The 13,920-nt window shown below is 37.4% G+C and overlaps 1 protein-coding gene across 3 annotated transcripts in view; it reads left to right on the plus strand.

Annotated features, from left to right (window-relative positions):
* LRP6 (LDL receptor related protein 6) overlaps positions 1-13,920 on the plus strand; it is a 128,118-nt gene that overhangs the window by 17,357 nt on the left and 96,841 nt on the right. The gene's annotated exons all lie outside the window — the stretch shown is intronic.

Here is a 13,920-nt window from a genome sequence, read left to right on the forward strand (position 1 = left end):
GGAATTTTTTGGAGCTTTGTTCATTGGTAATATTCATGCTTTATTGAAACAGCCAGAGAAATAAGAGAAATGAATATACTGTATTAATAACAATTTGAGACATGCTTTAGCACTTAACCCCAGAATTTACAGAAGGGTTCTTTTCCCTACCCTTGAGGGAACTTCTGTGTTAAAAAGTCCTGTGTTTTGGCTTTGCCCATTCTAGAACAGGTCTAATTCTTCTCAGCTCTTATTTCAGTCGTTGGATGTGACTTACAGTATAATCTTTTGGGTCTGTTCTTGGGACAAAGCTGTGGTTGCCAGAAATGCTAAACTCGGTGGTGGTTTTGGTGATGTTTCATAAATTGCTAACTTGAGGTTACCCTCTAGGCCAGGGGTCCTCAAACTACGGCCCTCCAGGGTCCTCAATCCGGTCCCCCTTATTTATAGAACCCCTCCACCCACCCCCCCCTTGGGGGTTGGGGGGGGGGGGGGGGAACCAAGCAGCTGCAGCCCCCTGTTTAAAAAGTTTGAGGACCCCTGCTCTAAGCAGTCGTCTGTGATAAAGTGACTGGCTCTCCCAAAGTGAAAGACTAATGGAATATCCTGGCTGCTGTGTAATCTTTTGATAGTATTTTATCTGTAGTATAGATCTTATTTATACTATGGTTTTTTCCTGAACAAGCAAGAAAAATGGATTTATTGTACTGCCATTTCACTTTTTTTCAGTCAACTTTTTTTTAAAGAAATTAATACATTGTTTCTTTGGAAAGATGAGGGCTGTGTCAACTGCTTGCAGCTTCTTTACAATATAATTTGTTTAACTTGCATGTTTGGGTCTTTTCCTCCAAAAGAAAAAAGTCTCTTCATAAAACATGGCTTCTTTCCTGAACTTCATAGAAATACTTGTATCTTGAATATTTTCTTCTCCGATTTCAATAAGTCATTGAGAATATATAAACAGGAAAGATATTTCTTCTGCATGACATATTTTAATTTTGGAAATAATAAAAGGATGGATTTGTGCTCTTCCTACGTCTTTACAACTTATAAATTGGAGCCAATGGTAGCATAGCTTAATTTTATTAGATTCTAAAACCACTTAAGAATGCAAGAAAAGATGTAATGCTCATGCCCTTCCACCTACCATCCCAAAATTGAGAGAGAAAAGTGAGGAGAAACACAATCAAAGTTTTTGATTTGGCTTGTAACCAGAGAGACAGAGGTTCTTGTTAGTGAGGAATATTGCGCCATTGTCAAGCCAGCTGTCTTTTTTAGAAGAGTATTTCTATTTTCTGAACATGTACAGTAGTATGCTCAGTGATCAAAACTGGATGATTGCGTACTCTTGCACTCTTTAATAATAGTTTACATGGAGAGGAAACTACAAGAAGAAAAATGAAATAGATCAAAGGTAAAGTGAACTCGTAACTTTTTCCATACTGATGATCTGTTAAAGCAGTAGGAGTAAACACTTCAATATGCTTAGATTTAAAACAAAACAACTCCAACACCAACTTCCCCCCCCCCCCCCCCCCCCCCCCCCCCCCCAACCAAACAAAAAGCCCCCAACCAAAACAAAACCCAGCCTCCAACAACTGTATTGAAGGACAGAATATTCCTTCTTGTAAAATCTTTGTAGAGGTCATTTTCTAAGTTGTTATATGAAGGTTATGTTTTAGGAGGGTAATACAGTAATATATCCACTTTCTTGCCATATTTCAGTTGAAAAAATTGCAATTCTCATATGCAGTTTATGACAGAAAACCTCTCAGCTTTTAATAAATCTGGTTACATTTCAGAACAGCCTCCAAAACTTGAAACAGGTGAAAGGGTGGCATCAGCACAGGGATGTCAATAAATAATAATAATAAAAAAATTTCCCAAACGGTTCTTGTATGCATCCTTCTTTCACTAATATTTACGTGGTTTTAGCTCTGTAAATGTCTTTTTTTGGTTTCACACTGTTGCCTGGTAGACAGTGATAGTAATAAGCCATAAAAGGATCTAAGAACAGTTAATAAAATCTGAAACTTGGGAAAGCAAAAGCCCTCTCATTTTCTGTCTGTTTAATCCATCTCCTGTTACGCTCAGTTGATGGTTATTCCAGGTACAGTTTTACAAACTCTTGCAATTCATGAAAGGAAATTATTTAGCAGCAAATTTACAGTAAGATTGTCATTACTCCCAAGTTAAATTTTTCATTAAAGTTTGTCAAATGTAGTTGATCTGATGTAATAATTATACATGTACAAGCACAGAACAGATGAGTAGTTTGGTACCTAAATCAACTTGATCAGGAAATACTTGATGTATGCTACATGTATCTGTCTTACTGAAAACATGAGAATGCCTACTTTGAAATGAAATCTGAAGAACCGTACCGTATAAGCTAGCACAAATATGTAGTCATGAATAATGCATTTTCTTGGCAGTGTCCCATGAAGAAAAAATGAAATGTTTCACCAACACTGTTTTTTTTTTTTTTAGCAATCCATATGCTGTAGGGTACTTGACAGTTGTTCTCTGAAGGTCACCATTCAGTGCTGTTGTGATAATTTGGAGGAATATGATTGGACTCTTTCAAAGCATGTTACAGCAACAGTAGGGGCAATTAAAGAATTACTGGTTTGGTAGCCTTTGCTACCGCTGCCAAAACAATCTGTTAATTGTGTGTGAGGTTATATGTGTGACTGAAATACTAGAGTGAAAGTTAGACTTGATTCCCATGTCTGTTATCAATAAGGAGAAATGCAATACATTTATTAATGGAAAATATTTCTCAGTTTGTAACTGAGACAGAGAGGTCAAGTCTAATTTTTACTCTGGTAATTTTGCCTAGGAAGCCATCAGAATCTACAATGTCTAGACTCCTCTTACTGGCCATCTCCTACATAAATGAGAAGCTCAAACCTCAAAATGTCTTCCATTCATACTTTACAACTTACTTTACTTTTTTCTGTTGTAGTTCTCTTGATACAATAAAATGTTGGATGTGTACCAGACGAGACCTCAGATTAAGGGGAAGGGAATGGGGGTGCTTTTTCAGCCTTCTTTTGGAGTGAGCTGGGCGGGTCAGGGTTCAGGGCAGTTTCAGGAAGGCCTCTTGGTCCTAGTCATCCTTTCTGAAACTGTTCCTGACCTGTGTTCAACATGAGACACTCTGAAGACTAGGAACTGGGAATAACACATACTCTGACACTTTGATGTTGACTTTTTGCCAGGGGAGGACCAGGTGTTAGACCACCAAGTGCAGCAGAGCACCAGATTTAGAAACTCTTCACGTGAAAGTTGAGCAAGGGGAAAAGAGGTTTTTCTGCTTCAGCACTCAAGATGGGAAAAAAAAAAAAAGGTGTAGCTATTCAGATTCTTGAGCAAGTACTGCTTGAAAATGCAATACATGTATATTTGTTCTACTGCTTTCTTGTTATTTTCAAAATTTGTACAACCCTTTTGTCCTCACGGAAAAGACTTCATTATCGTTGTTACAGTTCCCCCAAAATTACAACTTGATCAGCTTTCTTCATAAGAAGCAGTATCAAAATGAACTCTCTTTTCTAACTTCTAGATGTATTGTTCACCATAAAGGGAATTTTAAGTGCCTCCTAGAAATGCTGACTAATTGCTTACTTTTCAGGACATGTTTTAAATCAAGTGACTCTACAGAGTTACCTTAATTGTTAAGCTCTTGTAAAGCTTTCAGGTTGTAAAGGTTTTCAGTTAATGAAGGGAATTAGAGTACAAAGAGCTACACCACTTTTTATGACGGCTGAAGTTGATTTTTGGATGAAGTACTCTGCATGTTGGAGATGATCTTCAGATTTAGTGTGTACCCCTCCCTCAGCAGACTTTTCTCTTTAGTTTTTTTCATGGAAACCTATGCAGGAAATACATATACTTTCTTTCTTTATGGACCTACTTCTTTTGTTTCTTTGAAAGTTGGAAACTTGCATCTGAGCATGCCAAGCACAAAAGCAATTATAGTACAGGTCTTACATCTGCATGTCATAACAGAAGGTTAGTGGGAACTGGTAGTATTTTTTTGCAGAATGGTAGATGTTATACAACAATATAAGGAAAGGAAAACGGACAGTTCTAGTAACAATTACAGTATCTTTGATTTGGGGAAAAAACATTTTAAAAATTAAGGAAAATCAGAATTTCTTTATTAATTCACCATTCAATGAAGAGTGTTTTGTTTGCATGAAAGTTAGTGTTATATAAAATGGCACCTTAGATGTAAATTCCCAGAGTAATGCAAATAACTGAAGGCTTTGCTTCATAGCTTCTCTTGCTTGATGCCACCTCTCCCTTGAGCAGATTGCTTCTGGCTGAAAATCTTCCTGCTGCTCTTCTGCCGATATTAACATACTTCATAGGCAGCAGATTAGTGCACTCAGCTAACCATTTGCTGTATAGCCTGGCCTGTGCAGTAAAGAGTTAATTTCAAGGTTTTGGTAGGTGACTTATATGCAAGTATTAAGCTGACAGGAAATCTGCAGACTGCTGTGGTCTTGGCACATATAAGGTGTATTTAATCTTTCCTCCCCTAAGGAGTCTGTTGATCAGAAGATGTTGTTGGTTGCAAATACATCATTAAATTCTGATAATAGCTAGGATACTAAACAAACTCAAAGGTGGTTTTTTGTGACTTAAAGATAATGAAGCTAACACAAAAGATTGTAGTAGTGTTGCATGGGTTCTCCTGATGACACTGCATTAGGAGTGGTGTGCCTTGACTCTTGAGCTGCATGTAACTCTTGGAAGATTAAAATGCAGCATGGGTGTTGCTAATGGCTGGGTCATCCTAGTGCAGGGACTGTTGGGTGACCTGAATCTCTAAGCATGGGAGACTACAAACCAGAGAAGGTCGCTAGGCCAGGATTATAATGTTTAATTCAAAACCCAACAGCATGCAAAGCAGCGCTTCATCCTGCAAGAGGCTTAGCACGGTACCGGAAATGTCCTTTCCATCTTCTGCCCCAGAACTACTATAAGTCCCTCAGCTTCTGAACAAGGTGTTTGGGCTTTGGCTCTTGGTCCTATGAAGATTTTTGTGGCTTCTGGGAAGGTGATCAGACACTATTCACTTACTGTAATAGTGCTGAATATTAACTCTATGGTTTTGGTGTTGGGTGTTTTTTTTTGTTTGTGTTAGTTTTGTTTTAATCTCATTGACAGTCTTCATTTTGAGAGGTTCTTTCACAAAACTTTGCAAGGCTTGCTTTAGACTTGTCATGTACAGCTTATATGATGCTGGTTTCCAGTCCAGTGCTAGGATATTTCCATGTGGCTAAATGCAAAAATTGTAAAGGTGTAATTTTATTATATGGCTCAAAACGTTGATTTCTTTCTTCTCCTCTCTTTCTGCCTAATCTGAAGGAGGAGGTGAAGGAAGGTAACCAGAAACCGACATATTTAAAACAGAGTGAAAGCTTGGAGAGGTGACTTCTCTTGTAAATCTTGCTGTGCTGGTTTTAGATGTTACTGCCATTGACTGTCTATCCTCACCCTACTGCCAGAGATTGCCAGGAACTCAGAAGAACATATTTGCTAATGTAATTTCTTTAATTTTCAGGTGTTTTACTTAGTTTTTTCTTTGTGGAAGATGGATGGGAGAAATTGGCTAGTTAGAAATCGGACTAGAGTGCACAGAATTTGTGTGGGACAAACAAGTTTCTTACAGACTGAAATAGCTTAAAGTTGTAGATACTTTTAGCTGTAGGCAAGTTTGAAAATAGCTGTTCATCCCTACCTCCTTCATTCAGTGCTTGGGCTAGAAGACAAGACTGTGGACTTTGATCAGTGGAGGGCTGTGCTTTCCCTTCTGCCAACTTCCCTGTGAATAAGCTGGTAGCATCTTGAGACACCACAGAGTTTTTCAAAACACTCATTGGCTTTTTTTCACTGTATGTCTTTAGTTTCAGACTTGTTCCAGTGAGGCGTGTGAATATAATATGTTAAATGATAGTCTGTCGACAATTTAAGGTAACATTCAGGAGGGTGATTTGGCCTGTCCGTTAACACATGCCTCAGTGCTGCAGTGATGAAAATCAGTAAACGTTATGCAACTTGCAGTAAAGTATCAATGTGTTCTTCAGGTATTTGCATGCAGTGCTTGTTTCGTAAGTTTGAACTAAGTATTTAAACTGAGGTATTAATTTCTGGTCTGTATGAATAACCTCTGATAATGAGTCTTTGGATATGCTTCTGTTTTTCTGCATTTTCAGTCCCTGCAATTATAACTTAGCATCTAAGTCTAGACTACGAAGACCTGATGTATTAAAAAAATTAAATTGTGAACAAACAAGTTTTCACTAACAACATTTTGAATGAAGCTTTATGCTGAGTGAACACAAGGAAAATTAGTTTTAAACTCATGATTTTAGACTTCTGCTAAGCATTACTAGCTAGATGTTAATTTTTTTTCACACTTTAAAAAATTAAAATAATACTAAAACAACTTTTAATAACTTAACAGGAACTCAAAGAGGCCATTTTAATTTAGAGCAGAGAATTATAATCTGATATATTGTTTGTTCTGTGTTCTTGCTTGAGAAGTTCAAAGTAGCATTGCTGATAAGGAAGCAGAGTGGCTTTTTAAATGAATGTTTGTGCCGTTTCTGGGGAAGGGGACAGTGGAAAAAAAAGCTAACCATCACAGTCATCCTCTCCCCCCAAATATAACTTACATAACTTGGCAGTGTTTGTCAGGAAATCATTACTTCAGAATCCATTACATCCAGTAAGACTTGTAGGAGAGAACTTTCAATTGGTCACTAAAACTGTTGCAGCTGACTCAGCTTAATAATTGCGAATTGCAGCAAGAAATTATTTTTATACGTCACCTTTTGGAATAGTTTTGTTTGTAATCTCTTTATACTGTTTCAAGGCATATTTTAGAGGGGATTTTTTGTTTTTTTAATGATGATAAACCTTACAAAGTGTGTTAAAGTAGATCTGCACCAGAAAAAACGTATCAGCAAAATCAGCCTTTAGTGAACACAGCTAATGGCAGTGTGGTTTGAACTTTTTGTTCATCCTGTGGCATCTTCTCCCATTTCTAAATAAGCTTTACTGCCAAAAGCATACTTTGCCATAAGCTGAGATTATACTCACAATTCTTGCTGCTGGATATGTTAGCCAACACATTGTACACGGGACATGCATTTGCAGCAGGAATGTATTAATGTAGACTCAGCCTGAGTCACAGTGGGTAAGAGGAGCGTGGTAGAGTCTGGCTTTATTGTTTATGAGTCTGCTTGTGCATGGCCTGGTGGAGTGTGTGTAAGGAGGAATGCTGGAGGAAAAAAATTCTCATGTTTACTCGTCTAAAATAAGGTTAGGGTTGGTTGGTTGTGTGCCATTGGGTCTGTGTGTCATTGTCTCATCGTGTTGTCCCATCCCGCGCCCCCCACCTTCGGTGTTTTGGGGACTGACTGAAATATGTCTATTTTAGAGTTTAAAGTTTGGTTCAAACATGAGACCAAATGTTTTGATCTGTGCCGTAGAAAATGGAACAGAAATTTGCCTTTGTTCCTCTGGGGGAGTTGATTGTTGGTTTTATGTTGTTGACAAAAAAGATTGATTTATGACTCATTTCTTGAAGAAAGCTGATAAATCCACTTGCTAGCATGATTTGAAACAGACCAATAATATTGTTTAAATAAACTATGTATTAAATGAAAATTGTAGCACTCAGTTGCATGAAAGTTCGGCATGATTAACAAACAAAAATGTCTCTAGAAAAGCCATCTTTATTTGGCTGTGTTCCTGGAAAAAATAGGAGTATTCCTGTGGAGAATGAGTGTATTTCAGTACTGTCTTCTCTGTAGTGATCAGATAAAACATCACAAGATAATACATTGTACAGAGGACATCAAGCAAATGCAGCTTTTACAGTACAGCTAGTAAGAAAGGAGGACATACCAGGGATGTAAATTGTAAGGTGGCCTAATAAAGTATCTTAATAATAAAAATAATAAAATAAAAAAACTCCTGTCCTGGGGTCACCACAGAAAAAGATTGTTACAGTCAGTGTACCAGGGTTGTTAGTTGGGCCTGTATCTGAACTGGTACAATTTTGCCATTTCAGGATCTGCGTATAAAAGACCTGAAAATGAGCTAAGCAAAGCACAAGTTAGTGTTTTTGGATTTATGCTTGATGCTTGGACTTTACCTTTAACTCTTTGTTGTAGTACTGTAGCCTATGTGGTGACTTTCTGGTCTGTGTTTCTTTGGTAGGGGATGCCCCATTCCAGGCTGTTTTTCAAATGTCTGGCCCGGTTGTGTGTGTCTTGTAATGAAAGTGAGCAATAGAAAAACCTGAGCCTTGTCTGCAGGAGCAGTCAGTTCAGATGGGCCAGTAATGCTCTAGATTTTAAACTGTGTGCTTTAAATGCATATGTGTGGGTGAGAATGTATATGTAATATGTATTTGTGGTGTCTGTCTAGTTAATTGTATCTTCCATTTGAAACATTCCAATTGTGTTGTACCCTAGAACCTAAAAAACCAAAGAAACCAACACCCAAAACATCTCCTCTGCTCCCCACCCCACCCCTCCCCACAAAAAAAAAACACCCACCCCACCAAAACCCCACAACACCCCCCCACCCCCCCCCCCCCCATGAAACAACAAACTCTAAACCACCACAAGTGTGGAAACCTTTTTTTCCTTGGACTGATTAGTAAAAATCTAAAGAATACTATAACACATTTTCTGGACCTTAATCCTTTAACTAGAATCCTTCTAATACCCCTGTCTTAATGGAAAAAAAAAGTCAATGTCCATTCTGGGCCTCTTCCTCAGGGTTGTTTAACACATACTTCACACTTTCATTTCTCATGGAAAACTTGTAGTTTCTCACTTTTACATCCTAATTCCATGTTTCAGCATAAAGTTATTATTTGTATTCAGTTTTCTCTGTCACTTCAAGCAAGAAGTGGTGAAGACAAGAGATTATGCAACTAAGAGCACTGTTAAGTCAGAGAGCTTTATTTCAAAATCTATGTAAGTGTGAATTTTTCCCTTTTGTTAAGGATAAGCATGGTCTCTGCTTTATCAGATTGTTAAAAATTACTAAAATTTAAGAAAACTGTCTTTTGTTGTACATTGTAGTGATGCATAGAAATATCTTTAATTCTTGAGTAGAAAGTTCTTTTACTAAAAAAGCATGTATTTATTGTAAAATAAAACTGTATCTTATATCATTGCCTAAATTTCGGTTAAACTCTGGCAAACTTCTGAGCAAACTGAAATAAAAGATGTTATTTTGATACCTTTTTATTTTCATCATGCATTTTTCTTGGGTAATTAAAAAACCCACAGCTTTCTGTGAAGTACGTTTAGATCTAGATATAAGCCTGGTTAGTCTAAAGTAAAAATTAAGAGAGGTAAAAAAAATTACTCAAGAGGTACATGTGGTTTAGAGAGTACTGGGCTCTTGTAGATCTCAAACTGTAAGAAGATCCTAGAAGGATGCTTTCAGATGTGTAAACCAGAACTCACTTATTTCTTACTGTAAACACTTGAAATAAGATGGAGCTTAAGCAGTTGGTAACAATCCAGAGTTGTCTGGTTTTATTGTGTCTATGCTTGCAAACTGGTGCTTCATCTGATCGTGAGATATCACACAAATGGTCTGTTCACTGTATAAAGTATGGGTTGTGCATTGATTTTACTGTGCTTTCCTGGTTAAACAATTTTTTGTTTTATTGTGATAGCCTGACATGCTATTTAAACAGCATTTAATAACGTGCTTATTGTGGCCAGAAGAGATGGCTGGAGGTTTTGACTGAGAATTTCTGTTGGCCCCTAGATGTGCATAAAAGTAGTTGCTTGACTGAGGAGAAGGATTGCTGGATGTGATGTTCAAGCCAGCCCTCGTTGTTGAGTTGGCAGAGGCAGAATGGCTTGGCCAAGTAGTCAATAGTGAAACCAGAGATTTGTTTTAGTGAAGGTCTGATTGCTGCTCATAACCACTAAAAGCTTTAGCATTAAATAAATTATATAGCTCTAATCAACATTTTATAGCTACAAACCAAATTTGGATTTAAAGAGATGGATACTATGAAAGCATGAAAGTACAATGTGTTCTTGAGGTTTGACAGAAATTTGTTATTTAACTGGAGAAAAATTGTCTCCTTGCATAAAAATGTTCTTCTGTTTCAAGGCAGGAATGAGACTTGGAAAACTGTCAGTTCGTAAACAGAGTTATTTATGTATTTGTTCAGTCTCATTAAAATCGGTGAAATCCCACTAGCTTATGTGACCAGAGTATTTTGGCCACTGTTTAATAAGTAGCCAAAGAGCAGTCTTGTTGATAACCATGAAACATAAAAAGGTACTCTGCTCTCAATCCCAAGTTCCTCTGTCTGGGGCAGATTCCCTATAAACTGTGGCCCATGTCCCTGTTGTTGCATGGTCTGACTTCTCTGCATTCCCCCCTTTGTATAAAATGGATGCTATCAACTGGTCTTACACAGATAATTAGTTAATGAAAGCTAAAAAAGGAAAATCCAGGTCAGAATGTAGAGGATTTCTATGCATCAGCTCTTAATGTCCAGCAGAACATACCTGAAATGGAGCCAGGCCATGACTAGGAGGAAGGCTCAGTTTTGAGTTTTGATAGGTTTTATGGTTATCTGGGGACTGTACAGATACAGAAGTCTTCCTGTTTTCTTCAGAAAGAATAGGATTGCGGATGCCAAAGGGCCACCCGTGCAACAGGGCGGGAAGATTAAGATTTTTGAGCTCTGGTTCCTATTTAAGTTCTTTGTCACTCTTCTCCTTTTGAAGCTTGGCCCTCTGCAAACAACTGCTAGTAATCTCAAGTTGAAATCTTATGAGCTGAATTTTTCATGTGTGGCTGTGGAAGTATTAGTTGTCTTCTGTGATTCTCCAAAACACATAAAGACTGTGGATTTGCACATTTTGGGAATCCCTTCACCACCCCACCACCTCCCATGTTTTGTAAAATCTCCCGAAGCATCTTGCCTGTTGCCTTCATCCTCCTCACAAATGACACATTAAAAGCTCCCTTAGAGAATTTGACATGTGAAACCTTAGAAATACATAACCTGAGCCAAAACTTTGACTAAAGACATGTGACTTCAGAAAGATGGTGGACTACTTTATGTTCACTCACATGTGCTGTTGACAAATGTGTGTGTATGCATATTTTATTTGTAGAGTTCACCAGTGTAAACACTAACAGCACACACACCAGACAATCTGCAAGTAAGAAATGCCTGAAATCTGTTACAGAAATTGACCCATTAAAAACTGAATGGAGTTACAGAAAAACTTGGTTTGTGTGTAGGTCTTTCAGAGGCTAAAGTCTTCAGACTTTTTTTTTCTGGTGACCCTCAGAAGTATATGTTACTTGTGACTGCTCTGTTGATCTTGACAGGACTGCTCACTCAAAATTAAAATGTTCTTGAATGTTTTGTAGGACCCAGACTGAATACTGACTTAGCAGTTTGGTCCTGGAGCTAAGAAATTGCAGCTATCAGTATTTTTTGAAGGGTGAAAAAATGGAGGAGAAAGAAACTTCTTAAGATACTCCAAAAGTAACTTTACTAATTGAGAAGTAAAATTTGCCATACTGGGCAAAGCTGCCTGACAGCTCTTTTATATACTAGTGGAAGTCCTATGTTTAAAACCAGACAAAAGGAAAGAAAGCGACCCTGAAAAATTAAATAGGCTTAAAGAGAACACTCCTGAAATCAAGTGGAACGTCTTCTATGGTAGTTACTTGATACTTAAACCTTGACTTGAGTGCTGCCTGTCTTATTACAGGTTAAGTTGACTAATCTTAGGCTCCTGCTCATGATTTGGCATAAGACTCCTCTATTGTTGATTTCCAAGACTGAGTGAGTTTGGGGATTGTCATTCCCGAATTCACAATCGCCTGCTCAAGTAAGAAAAATAATGGGTTTGTGCCAATGAAAAAATCTGCTGAGCCAGTTAGCTATAAAGTAAATTTTATGAAGTGAACATATATATATATATTAAAAAAAAATATCTTGTTGTTCTAATGGAAAAGTCAGTAGTATTCTGAAAATAGTTGTACTCGGTGAAGTTTCTGCATTAAAAAGGCTATTTAGAAGCAAATACTTGCATTTTGAAGCAGAGAATGTGAGATTCTTTAAAAAACTTATTTATCAAGATGATCTAATCATGCTTTTCTTCTTTTTCTTCTCTCTGTCTCCCCCTCTTCACAATATTTATCCCTACCACATACATCATCCACTTTTCCTCCTTTCAATTTTCAGAGTATGCTTTATATTTAACTTTTTGAGGGAATGTATATAATGTAAACATTAAGCATATCCTCTGGGTCTCTGGCTTTTAAGTGTTTATCTTTCTGAAGTTCTTTTTTCCAAAGTATCTTAAGTTCTTAGAATCGATCTTGTGAACTGCCTGGTCTTTCAGGCTGGCTTGTTGTGGCAGGCTGTAAAGTGTGGACAGATGAAGTCACAGCATTAATAATTATTTTGCCATAGCAGCGTTGAGTATGCTGCTTAGGTAGAGAAATGTGGTTTTCCACCAAGAAAGTTTGTGGCATTCCAGTGTCCAGACTTAAATGATTGTTTTCTTAGTGCAGGACCTAGATGCTATATAAAACTTCTTTTCAGGAGTTGCAGTATTAACTTCAGGGTTTTTTCCCTTGAGATGATAGAGGATGGGAATAAACTTAATCTGTTTATTCTTTTCTGTTAAATAAGGAAAATCATGTTTTAAAACAGTGTAAGGGATAACTGCAACACACACAGTGTAAGTATATGCTAAACATGATTAACAAAATGGTGTCTTACTGAGAATTTGAAAAATGCACAAGCTAGGTAGTGAGAACAAGTATCAGGTTAATTCTGTGCTTGATTTTTGATATTTTTAGTTAAAAGAATGGCTACTTTTTCTCTTGTGCATCTTCCTAGCAAATAGATTGTTCTGGTGAAGCATGAAACTTGCTATTTTCATCATTCTCTGTTGCTTCTACGTAAGTTTCCTTTGGTGTGACCATAGTCAAGACGTTCACATGAACATAAGACACAGCTTGTCAAACATATGTTCAATGAGTGCTTGACTGATGTTTTTCTGATGGAAAAGTTCTGGCTCCTTTTTTTAGAAACAATAAGAAAAATCTATGGGAACAGTTAGCCTTTTTATGACTGACTTTGAAGATGTTACATGATTTGTTTCTTCATTTCAGCCTGTCCCTCTGGAATTATGAAGTCACTAAGTTCTGGCATCTATTTTCTCAATACTGTTGAGAGCTGTGTCACAGAGATGGTTTGGTGTTTTCTTTGCATGGCTAACTGTAGAGTTGTCAGTCTTTACATAATAAATAAAAATTTTAATGCACCAGAATTATAAAATGGTAGGAACAATTGCAGTATCCAGGGAGTCAACAAAAAAGTTGTAGGCAAACTGATGTGGAGAACAAACCTTTTGACCTTAAATAATTTTATTTCACCTAGAATTACCCTGTTTTGCGTAACTGAAGACAACATTGTTTTAAAGTAGTTGCATTTCTTATGCACGACAAGAAATCATGTAAGTTAATAAAGTGGTAATTTATGGCCTGGTGCAGTCTCCACCTAGACGTTTGTAGGCAGAGTTACGCAATTCACATGCCCTGTTGTATAGTTATTTTGATTACAACATTCAGTGTTTCAGCAATAGGAACTGTTGACAAGAATGGCCATGCCCAGTTTTATTTCAGGGCTTAAGTGTCTTATTTATTCAAGACCTTTTTTCATGAGTAGATTTGTTATCCTGTTTAGGAATCGAGCTTGAAGTTCTTCTCAAAACCAGAAATTCTCTTAGGGTCAGCAGGTGAATTTAGAGACAGTAGTGGGCATGGGCAGCATTCTGGTTTGGGGCATGGCGTTGCCCTTCAGTAAGGGTAACTGCACTCTAATAGTGGAGGAGTTCT

Source organism: Falco naumanni, chromosome 5 (assembly GCF_017639655.2).
Source record: "Falco naumanni isolate bFalNau1 chromosome 5, bFalNau1.pat, whole genome shotgun sequence".
Taxonomy (NCBI): domain Eukaryota; kingdom Metazoa; phylum Chordata; class Aves; order Falconiformes; family Falconidae; genus Falco; species Falco naumanni.